Genomic DNA, 12,377 nt, shown 5'->3' on the forward strand with positions numbered 1-12,377 from the left:
AGCTCTTCAGCTCAAGGCTAGTGCTCTACCACTGAGCCATCTTCCCAGCCCCAATGTGTTCTGTATGTTGCGTATTCTGTTTATGTATAGCATATTGTGATATGTTTTAAAGATGCTATGGAAAAACACTAGGGCTGGAAGGTGGCTCAGTGGTAGAGCGCTTGCCTTGCATGCCTGAGGCCCTGAGTTCGATTCCTCAGCACCACATATGCAAAAAGAAAAAAGCCGAAAGTGGCACTGTGGCTCAAGTGGTAGAGCACTAGCCTTGAGCTGAAGAGCTGAGGGACAGCACCCAGGCCCAGAGTTCAGGCCCCACAACTGGACCCCCCCCCAAAAAAAAAAAACACTATATGCACATATACTATATGTAAAGACTACATCGCTATATGAGTGTGTGTGTGTGTGTGTGTGTATCCTGAACGTCCAAATTACTGCTTATCACAGTGAATTCCAGGCAGTGGAAACGGGTTTGGTGGTAGTGTGTCATTTGTTTTTGCTTTTGTGTATTGTCTTTTTAGGATGAGAAGGGAGGGAGGGAGGATGAACAAAGGCAGTCATATACACGGTGTAGAAAATGAACTATGCAACTTGTGGGCAGGGAAGGGAGGGGAAGAAAGGAAGGCGTTACATTGTCTAAAAAGAACCAGAATTGTACTCATTACCTGACTTATGGTAACCCCTCTGTACAACACCTTCGTGAAGTTATATTAAAAGTTTAAAAACTAGCCTACCGTTTTGATCAAACACCAACTCACTCGTGTGTGTGTGTGTGTGTGTGTGTGTGTGTGTGTGTGTGTGTGTTGGGAGGAGGAGGTCCTGGGATTAGAACTCGGCCTGGGCCCTGCCCTTGAGCTCTTTGGCTCAAGACTAGCACTCTACCACTTTGAGCCACAACACCACTTCCAATTTTTTGGTGGTTTATTGGAGATAAGAGTCTCACAGACTTTCCTGCCCAGACTGATATGGAACTAGTCCTCAAATCTCAGCCTCCAGAGTAGCTAGTATTACAAGCATGAGCCACCCAGCTCAACCTACTCTTAATATGATGATGAACTGCCTCTTTGGTCAGGCCTATGTGATGTTTATTGGTGTTGGTGTTGCCACTACTCACACTGCTTTTCAAGGGTTGAATTGTTCAAGTGAGCACAGCTGAGTGTAATGGTAAGGGTTTTTTTTTTTTTTGTGGTGATGGTCTTGGGGTTTGAACTCTAGGCCTAGACACTGGACCTTTGCATTTTGTGCTCAAGGCTAGCCCTCTACCACTTGAACCACAGCTCCCCTTCTAGCTTAGTTGGTAGTTCAGTGGATATGAGTCTCACAGGACTCTTCATCTCCAATAAACGACTGGAAGTGGCGCTGTGGCTCAAGTGGTAGACCACTTGCCTTGAGCTGAAGAGCTGAGGGATAGAGCCCAGGCCCAGAGTTCAAGCCCCACGACTGCCCCCCCCCAAAAAAAAAAGTCTCAGGCTGTCCTGCACAGGCTGGCTTTGAGCCGCAATCTCCAATGTCAGCCTTCTGAGTAGCAAGGATTACAGGTGTGATCACCAGTACCCAGCTTTGCAGTGATAAGTTTTGAGAAGAACTTGTAGCAGTAAGTTGTCTTCACACAGGGGTGTGTTTCAAAGCATGTCCCTTCTACGTGGAAAATGCCCTGTGTGGGGCTGGGAAGGTGGCTCAGTGGTAGAGCGCTTGCCTTGCAAGCCTCATGGCCCTGGGTTCGATTCCCCAGAACTACATAAGCAAAAAGAAAAAAAGCCGGAAGTGGTACTGTGGCTCAAGTGGTAGAGCGCTAGCCTTGAGCTGAAGAGTTGAGGGACAGCGCCCAGGCCCAGAGTTCAGGCCCCACGACCAGACCCAAAAAAAAAAAAAATGCCCTGTGTAACATTTATAGAACTCAAGCAATGAGAGGTGGTTGCACCTAGCATTCAACTCATTAGCTGTGCAGCTGAGTTAGTTCATTTTGTAGGTCTTGAGTTCAGACCCAGTACTGGCATGCAGACACACACACAAACATACACACACATCAAAAAGAATGTGGTTATGTGGGAGGTGGGTGAGGGTTACAATTCAAAGGTAATGAGTAGGTATTTTTCCCCCATTCTTTCTGGGATAATATGAAAATACTAGAACAGGGCAGGGAACTTTAGTTGGTGGTAGGAAGGGAAGGGCAGCCGCTGGCCCATAGCGATGGGGAAATGCAAAAGGAGCAGGAAATGGAAAAGAAGATCAGGAGGCATTAAACTTCCTTTCTTCAGGTGAGCTCAGCTCCGCAGGCTGGACTTGGGCTGCAAGTGTCTCACAGGCATTCCCAATAAATCCTCAACCCCAACGGCTAGTGCTGTTTGCACCCTAGAGACAGCCCGCTTTTACTACTGAAAGTCTATGTACAACAGGTGCTTCAGTGTGTTTTGCAGCCATGAATTAACTAAAAGCAGGCAAAACAAAAAGCCTCGATGCTCAGCTTCCATCTTGTGTTTAATTTTGCTGAAGGAAACACAGGACTGATAAATCACCATGTTTGTGACAAAGGACTAAACTCAGAAGGAACAGTGGAGCTTTTCAGGACAGATGCCACCCCACACACACACACAATGGGAATACCTTTAGTGCTCAGCCTGCATTCTCCTTAATGTGATGTTGCTAACTGGCCCGTCCAGCAGGCCAGGTAATTTGGTGGGGGATCCGAGAGGGCACCTCCTAAAAGAACCAAGGGGGGCAAGAGAGGATCGAGACCAAGCGCATTAAGAAAGACAGAGCCATTCTGAGTCGCATCATGGTCTCATCTATTGGCAAAGAAACTTAGGTTTTTATAAGGAAAGAAGGGGAAGCACTGTATGGAAGGGAGGGGTGGACGGAAATTTCTTTACGGTGAAGTCAGGGCAGGGTCTTCTTGGTCCACCGGTTTCGATAATTGACCGGCCCAGCCTGTTATAGGAAGTTATCTAAATGTGCACCTTGGAATTTCCGAGAACGGCTATTTGTCATGGCTTAATCAGGTGTTTGAAAAAGGCCAGAGCATTCTCAGGCAGGTTTCGGGTCTCCAACAATTCCCCCTCCTTTTATAAAAATGGCCAGAGTTGACTTTTGGCCCGGCTGAGAGAGCCCCTGTCTTAGGCTATATGGGGTGCCTCCTGCTTCTGGCAACGTGCCATGTTGAGCCGGTCTGGTCTGTACGTTGTGCCTCCAGCGCAGGCCCCATACTAATCCTGTCATTGAGTACTCTCTAGCTGGGGGGGGGGGGGGGGGTCGGGACCGTGAGGCGCTGAACCTGAGCCCTTGCTCTGCCTCAACAGCCTGTTCTTGGGTTTCCACTCGATGGTAGTGCACTGAAACGGTTTTGGTAAGGGTCAAATCGATCTGGTTTTTAATAAACTGAGTTAGCCGTTGAAAAGCCCAAGGGCCAAAGGAAATAAGCAAAAGTAATCCAACAAGGGGACCCAAGAGGGGAAGAACATAGGGTAAAAGTCCCCCCCAAGCAGCCCAAATAGGGTGCTCAAAAACTCATGTCACCGTCTTTCAATCTCCTCCTGATGTTTTTTAACTCGATCTCTTACAATGCCAGACTTATTGGCATAAAAACAGCACTTTTCCTGTAAAGTTAAGCAAATGCCACCTCTGTCAGCAGTTAAAAGATCTAAACCTCTGCGATTTTGTAAAGCCACCTCAGCTAATGAATCTAACTGATCCTGAAGATCTTTAACAGATTGATAAACTTTAGTAATATCAGCTAATTGTTGTGAAAGCTTGGAGTATGAGGAGACAGCAGTGGCTAATCCTGCAGTCCCAGTGCCTAAAGCACCAGCCACTCCAAGTCCTATCAGTAGGGGAATAAATTGTACCAACCTTTTATGTCGGGGAACAAAATAATCAAAGGCAGGAATGGGTACTGGCTCATCTCCGGAAATCAAGTCAATGTCTGGGAGCAAAATAGCTGGAATACAGAGCCCTGTCCAATTTTGTGGAAGTACAGTGTAGGCCATATTATTGCCACAAACAAAAACCTGGCTCTGTTGTGAGCATAGGGAGGCAAAACATTAATAACATTGTTGCACAGGGAAAAAGAGGATATCCCAACATCAATGTCATACTACCTGGGGAAGTTTATAACACTCTTTGCAATAAAGCAATTAGCGCGGATGATCAAACTGAGGTAGTCACTCTGGGAGGTAAGGGTTAGGGAATCTACAGTGTTACAGGCTTGTGATTAACACTTGGCCTAGTCTGCTGGGCTCATCAAATGGCCCTTATCTTGAGCCCCCTAAATCGGGAGTTTTTACACAGGAATGCAGAGGAACATACTCCTTGTTTCTTATCTTGGGTCCCATTTGGCCATTTGGGGAATTTACTTTTTAGCCAACATCTAGACTCTGAAACTTTTTATATATCTCCAGGGAGGGGAAAGGTCAGTGCTAGCGCAAGCAAGTTTACAGAAGCAAAACCAGCAGTTAGCAATTGTAAAATGTAACTCTAATTTTTAATCTTTTATTCCCCCATTTTTTGGGCTAATTTTAATCTTAAAATTTAGGGGGTTCTTATCTCAGTCGTAGGGGTGTCTCTATATTATCTTGTGGGGTGTCAGTTGTTCTCAATGCTTGGCATTTGGATCTCAGAACTAATAGAAGGACTGCGCTGATCTTTTTCTTTTACAAAAGACACCAGTCTGTTGAGTATACAAGGTCCGATTGTAACAAAAATAACAGTACCAGAGCCCCTTACATTTTTTTTTCAAGGCTTTCTTTACTACCCTCTTTTTTTATGATTTTTTGAGCATCTTTGTGGCTGTAGTTTAAAACTGCCCAATTTTCCTTTGGCTTGCAGAACCTTTATCTTAAAACAGCCTTAAGGCACCACTGTGATGCAGAAGCTTGCTAGATTTTAAAGCTAAGAGTATTACCTCCACTGATAACACACTCAGGTTATTACCATACCAGAGCCAAACTAGGCTGTGACCATAGAGTAGATTTCCAGTCACTATGCACTGAAGTGCCTAAGGCAAGCAAGCCAGTGATATTCTTGTCCCCAGTATCCACTGTGGGAATAGAGGGTTTCTGGATATCACCCAAAAGAATGTACCACAAGATCTTAGATTTAGCAGCAGTCAACCAGGAAGCCGACTCAGGTGATGGAATCAGGCAGGAGTTTCTCCAGGTGGCTGTCAGGCCATCGTTGAACTTTACCCATTTGGGTATGCAGCAGCAGCAGCAGCAGCAACAGCAGGGTCTCTCAGTGGCTCCAAGGGACTGTCACACCTCATGCTGGGCTGTAAATTCCTACACAGACTGGTCAAGGATACATTGCATAGGCTTGGCAGGCTTTGATCCTGCTGGTTTTTAAGATCTTTAAACAATAGCCCAGGACAATTTACCAAAATCACAACCTTTTTACTAACCAGATATTTTTGTAAATAGACACAGAAGGCTCAGAAGGCTTAGTTTTGCAACCATCTCTGACAGATGCAGTCTCCACACCTTGCACACCAACAACTGTTAACACTATTCTTTATGTCTTTTTTTTTTTAATCTATTTTGCCTCTTTTTTTTTTTTTAAACTGACTCTGGACCCTTGATCTTAAAATGGGGGTAGAAGGGCGAAGGTCCATCTTCTGTAACTTCTTCAAGCTGACTTCAGGAGCGTTGACCTTACCTAGCCAGGGACCTATAACTTTAGCCTATTTTACAAAGAGGCTATCAGGGTTAGATGTCATTAAGAATAATATTTTAACTTTTGACAACTGCACAGACCTTTTCTCTGGCTACAGCAGTGTAGCTTGTTTAGCACTCTAGTTTGCAAAAGCATCTTCCTAGATGGCTTAGGAATGTGATCTCTAATGATCCCAAATAATGCCTAAGTTACCTTTGCAGGCCTTTAGACAGATATCAATGATATCAATAGAAACACACTCTCAGGTTTACAAACTTTTTCCTGAGCAGATGAACTTTATGTAACTAGTGTCAGCTCAATTAGAGCTGCCAATTAGAGCTTTTGGCACATAAAGGGGTTGAGATTTAAACTATCTCCCACATTTTATAACATTAGCTTTTTATTACTATCACAGAGGACTGGCAAGTTCCTGTCCCTTACAAGGTAGATAGTCATGGACATTAGGCATGCTTACAAACTCTTTCCATGACCTCCCGGCTCTGACCAGTTTTGAAGGGCCATGCACAAATGACTCTAGGATCTGACATTTCTGCCATCCAAGCAGTGACTTTACTGCCTCTGGATGCTCCTCCATTGCTTTTGTCCCAGGAGTGTCTTCTCCACATTGGGATAAATGCCTCATTGGCATTTCCCTTTAGCTGGTCGCTGGACTTGAACTCGGGGCCTGAGCACTGTCCCTCAGCCCTACAGCTCAAGGCTAGCACTCTGCCACTTTGAGTCCCAGACTCAGGGCTTGAATGCTGTCCCCTAACTCTTCAGTCCAGGGCTAGTACTCTGCCACTGTGAGTCTCAAGCTTGGGGCTTGAGTACTGTCCCCTGACTCTTTAGTCCAGGGCTAGTACTCTGCTGGCTGAATAGAGGTGACAGTCTCACAGGAACCTTTTTGTGCCCAGGCTGGCTTTGAACCAGTTTGCAGATCAATGAGTCTTACAAAAGGCCATTTTACTCCAATTAAAAGCAACAAGGTGGTCAACATAGAAGTAGCTTTTAAGCATGCTCTTACCTGAAACATTAAGAGTCAAAGTTACATCTGACAACTTGTAAGAATCCTCTGTGCTTTGCTTTGGGCTTGCTGGAAACTTAAAAAACCTATAAGAGCAAACTAGAATAGCAATTATTTTGGTAATCCTAATTTTTCCTTTGTGCACATTGAGGACAATGTTAAGAACAATTTTATATTTAAACTTTATATCCAAAATCCATTTCTATTTTTTTAAACCTCTTATTAATTACCTTTAATATTTTATACTTTAGTTTTTATTTGCATTTTGAAAAGATCCCTTGAAATCTTGAGGCCAAGTGTCACTCATTGCCTCTTGGTTGCTTGTTTTAAAACAGACACACATTAAGATTTTTAAACTCAAATGACAATTTTTCCTTAATGCAAGAATTACAGTCACCTTTACTATATCACGAAGCTAGACTTAACACCTTTATAACTTTTAAAAGCATCCTAATTGTGGAACATAATTGAAAGTAAGCCACATTATATAAATAACTTTTTAGCCCTCTTTTAAGGCCTTCCTAATTTTAATGTTAACGCATCCAAGGGGAGGTTTTAGCAATACTAATCAGATCATCACATCACTCATTTTAACCATCATGTTTTCAGTGTCTATCTGCAGAGAAAAGAGAGAACAAAGATGGGCCACCCAGCCCCTTCTATGGAATGGCCACACACCCAATCTGACTATTTAGGGTTAGATGAACTGTGTTTGCGTCAGCTTGCCCTCTTTTACCATGCGTGGACTCCTCCCAGGGCCTGTCCCACCATGCATGACAAGCTGAACTGCACTTCTGCTTGTTCACCCCTCACCCCTAAAGATAGGTCTTCTGTTGGCTTCTAAGTTTTTCCCCGTCTCTTCTCTTGGTTCTCGAATGAAATACACAGTTTTTAGACAGACAGAACAAGTAACATCTTTGACAGTGTTAAACTAACCTTTACATTTAAATTCCTAATACTTATCCCCAAATTTTAGCCAAGGGAACTAGATCCCAAACAGCCAATGCACTTTTGTTAAGCCAGGCAACTTGATTACAGTATAAACTGTCTTATGCATTTTAAAATATTAGTTTTTAAATACCAAATTTTTTAATTTGCAAGTTAAAGAATCCTTACAAAGCCATTTAAAACAATGTGAAGATTCTTTAAAATTTTTGGTAATGTCCAAACCTCATCACCTTTTGAATTTTTAAATTTAAACTCACTCAATTGTTACAGCATGCTGACAATTCTTATCTTTGAACACGTTCACAGACACACACAAAACACTCACACAGATCTTAAAGCGCGCAAAAATCAAAATCAGTTGTACATACACCTTTTAAAGTTTTTAAACAAAAATTTAAGACAGTATTTCTTTTAAACTAGGTACCTTTGTTGGGCTTTATTTTCCCAGAGCTTGCTTATCTAGCAAGGCAATTCACTAATTAGTCTTTTGAATCTCTGTGCTGTTCTCATTCAGCAAGCTGAATCCAGAGTCTGCTGAGTGAGCCTGTCACACTCACCCAAATCTTCCCTACCTCAGAAAACATAAAATGAACACACACACTAAACAAGACAAACAAGTGGCCTCAAAGACAAAATCAGGTCTCAGTGAATGGGGCGACATCTCACCACCATTCACTTACCAGGGGACTCAACACCCCTACTCACCTCCGGAGGATTTTTTTTTTTTTTTTTGATTCCTGCAAGCGTTGACCCAAGGGCCTTCCAAGGCGGAGGAGAATTCCCAGTCATCTTGAGGCAAGGGAAAAAAAAATCCCTAGCGGCCGTCCCCTCAGACTGACAGGTTCTCCCCCACGCTCAGACCCCCTGAACCAAGGCCCAAGGCTGAGATCTAACTGGGGCCACTCGCAGGTGGTCAGTGGCAATTTCATAATTGACAAGCAAGCAAGTTCCTAAAACCTGACAATCTGGGCTCGAGCTGTAACTTTTTTCCAGTGATCTAAAGTCAGACTTAAGGGGGTTGTTAGTTGCCGCCCCTTCCCTTTAAGGACAACAAGACAGACAACAGAGACAATCAACACTAAACAGAAACAGAGGAAACCAGACAGGCGCTGCACGGCAGTCGAAGGACTGCAAACAGAAAAAGCAACTTCAGATGGTAATGGCCATCTGAACATGTTTTTTGTTTATGATAGCCTGAGCCTCTGCCTTATCTATAAATTCAGCCTTCCAGGTTAAGAACTGGCTTCTAGTCAGGACTGACTGAACCACTTTAACCCACTCGTGAGGCAGCAGGCTGCCTCCTTGGCCCAGTCCTTCAAGTATAGAAAGGGTGAAGGGTGCATTAATACCATAATTTTTTACTGCTGAATGTAAGCCTTTTAGATGTTTAATTTTTAATTTTTTATATATGGCCTGGCCCACATTACCTCCCCCTCGTTCCTCCTCTAATTCCTCCCCCTCTCCCTCACAGGCCGAGGTCCCTTGTTCAGCATCTTCATCCTCAGAGTTATCACCCTGGGTGGTGTCTGCCTGATTCCCCTGAGTACCAGAACGGGTCATTACTGGAAAAGAGAGTGACACCGAAGTTGGTGTCTTATTACTTTTACTTATCCTTGGGCTGGCCTGTGCTCTGGGTAAGGAACCCACACGGGGCAAAACAAAGCCAGCTTCTCCTGTAAGGTCAGTCTGTAATTCCTGTATTTGTTGGGTGAGATCTCTTAATTCCCTTTTTATGGAAAGGACATCTTTTAAAGAGGAGACCTGTCTTAACAGGGAGTCTTTAGTTTTTAAGAGTCCTTCTACCCCTGGAATCTGGGTAAGAGGAACTGAATCGTTTGGGGGGGCGCTTGGAGCACTGGGGGGACATGGCCCATATGGGGGCGGAGAGTGCCAGTGGAGTTGTCTGGGATGTACCCGGTCTGCTATAAAAACTTGGGACTGATATTGAGGGCGGGGCCCATATTTTTCCTCCTCATATTTGGCAGCCTCCATCTCGAGGCTGGCCTGCTGTGAGGGGTCAAGCCAATCATCTTCAGGGACATTTTGATGAATTACAGGATAGAGTGCCTTATTTTTTAATGATTTATTTGGAGGAGGTGGCCTCAATAAAGGGGGGGACAACTTAGTGGGGATAGGCTCATCAATAAGGGATGGGGAGGGCGAAGCCGCGCCAGTGGCAGCCTCATCCAGGCCTGATGTCCCTTTTTCTAAATTAGTTTCATTTTTTAAAGGGGCGGTTGGCGAACTGACCTTGGAGCAAGGTTCATGTTCTGCCAGGGGACAAGTAAAGAGGTCATCCGCAAGGGCTAAGAGATGGGAAAATCGTCCATCTCCCTCCACATCTTTTAAGATGTCCCTGATGACCCCATAAAAACTAAAAAAGGCTTCAGGAACCTTTTCTCCGTCTCTGAGGAGTTTGTTAATGTCCCTTCCTACCTTATTCCAGGTAAGAGGGTGAATTCCTGGGCCATGTAATACTAACCATGGACATTTTTCCTCCACAAAACAAAAAAAAAATTATGCAAGTCCTTTTTCTTAACTCTAATTCCTCTCTCCCTAATACTACTTTTCATTTCCTTAATGAAAAGACCTTCTTTAGACAGACTCCTTCCCATGGTCAGTTGACAGCAATGCTTACCTCAAGACCTTTCCGGGTCCACGAGCGATGCGGTCCGGGCGTCTCTACCTCGCGTGTCAGGAGCTCCTTGTTTGTCCGCTGTCCGGTAGGTCACCGCGTCTCGGGCCCCACGTTGGGCGCCACTTGGCCCGTCCAGCAGGCCAGGTAATTTGGTGGGGGATCCGAGAGGGCACCTCCTAAAAGAACCAAGGGGGGCAAGAGAGGATCGAGACCAAGCGCATTAAGAAAGACAGAGCCATTCTGAGTCGTGTCAAGGTCTCATTTATTGGCAAAGAAACTTAGGTTTTTATAAAGAAAGAAGGGGAAGCACTGTATGGAAGGGAGGGGTGGACGGAAATTTCTTTACAGTGAAGTCAGGGCAGGGTCTTTTTGGTCCACCGGTTTTGATAATTGACCGGCTCAGCCTGTTATAGGAAGTTATCTAAATGTGCACCTTGGAATTTCTGAGAACGGCTATTTGTCATGGCTTAATCAGGTGTTTGAAAAAGGCCAGAGCATTCTCAGGCAGGTTTCGGGTCTCCAACAGCTAACGACTTTGTTTTGATTTCTGAAGAACTAGAACTGAGATACTGAGATACTGCCTAGCACCTGAAACCCAATGCTTCCTTTAAAACTTGTGTGCCCCACCCCCACCCCATGGCTGAAGATGAACTGAAGTGCGCTCTAATTGTAGCATCAAGTCACATAACCATCTCCTTTTCCCACCATATTTCTATATTATATTTCTTTCCTAATAAACTTTCCTACTACTTTCCTGGTTGCTTTTTCCCCTTTCTTGCTTATTAAAATGGTATGGTCTTTAAGGAGTTTCAATTCAACATGCCAGTTCATGAGTACAGTGCATCTTGATCAATGCCAACCCTTCCATAGTCTCCCCATTTCTTGTCTTGCCTTACTTCTCTTACTGGACACAAGGCCCAAGGTAATTAAAGCGCCTAGCAAGGTAGATAGATTGGTTCATTTCCTTCATTAACATCTTCTTTTGTGCCAGTACTGGGGCTGGACCTCAGCTCCTCCACGTTCTTGCTTGGCTTTTTAGCTCAAAGCTGGTGCTGTACTACTTGAGCCACACAGCTCCATGTCTCACGGACTTTTCTTCCCAAGCTGGCTTTGAACCATGGTCCTCAGGTCTCAGCCTCCTGAGTAGCTAGGATGACAGGGGCGAGCCACCAACACCTGGCTATTACTCTCTTTCAAACTATGTGAAAACACCAGGGAAATGACAGGCTGAACTTGAAGGTGCTGCCTAGTGAGAAGTGACTCTTGGATAATCAATCAGTACGGTTGCATGATTAAAGAAAAACATGCTATGTAAAAACAAGCAGAGGCTGGGAAGGTGGCTCGGTGGTAGAGTGCTTGCCTAACATGCATGAAGCCCTGGGTTCTGTTGTGCCAGGCCGCAGACCCCCAAAGACCACCAAGGAGCCGAATCCAATGCTAGTACATGAGAGTCATTTATTGCAAGCTCCAGCCTGGACTCACAATAGTCACCAACACTGTGAGTCAGAGTTGTGAGTCCCCGCCACATGTTCAGCAGGGTTTATATAGGGTTTCCAGCAAGAGGAGGGGGTTTCCATCCTAGCAGTTACATGATTGGCTTAAGGTTCGCAGGCTTCTACATAATTGGTCAGCATTTCAAGGGCAAATTTCAGGGTAGGCTCATTGGTTAGGGGCATAATCAGTTCCAGTAAGAGTAGGGGCTTTCCAACTTAGTGATTACAGGATTGGTTAAACTATACATAGCAAGCAGATCATTGGTTGGGATACATAATACTAACTATAGGAATGCAGGCAACAATATATTTTTTTTTAACTGTTTATGACCCTACAGCTGCTTTTTCCAGGAACTTGACCAACTTGTCCATTTTCCAGTAACTGGGGTCATGTTTCTCAACCCTTTTTCTAACTTGCAGTTGCTAGGGGTATAATTGCAGTTTCGATTGTGGGTTTTCCGAGAACTTTTCCAAAAACTGGTTTTTCCGAAAACTGTTTGTCCCTTAAGTGGCTAGCTTGTGTTCTTCCTCAACAGGTTCAATTCCTCAGTACAACACAAACAGAAAAAGCCAGAAGTGGTGCTGTGGTTCAAATGGTAGAGTGCTAGCTGTGAGCAAAAGAAGCTCAGAAACA

Source organism: Dipodomys merriami, unplaced genomic scaffold, assembly GCF_024711535.1.
Source record: "Dipodomys merriami isolate MVZ:Mamm:240054 unplaced genomic scaffold, mDipMer1.0.p SCAF_4, whole genome shotgun sequence".
Lineage (NCBI taxonomy): Eukaryota > Metazoa > Chordata > Mammalia > Rodentia > Heteromyidae > Dipodomys > Dipodomys merriami.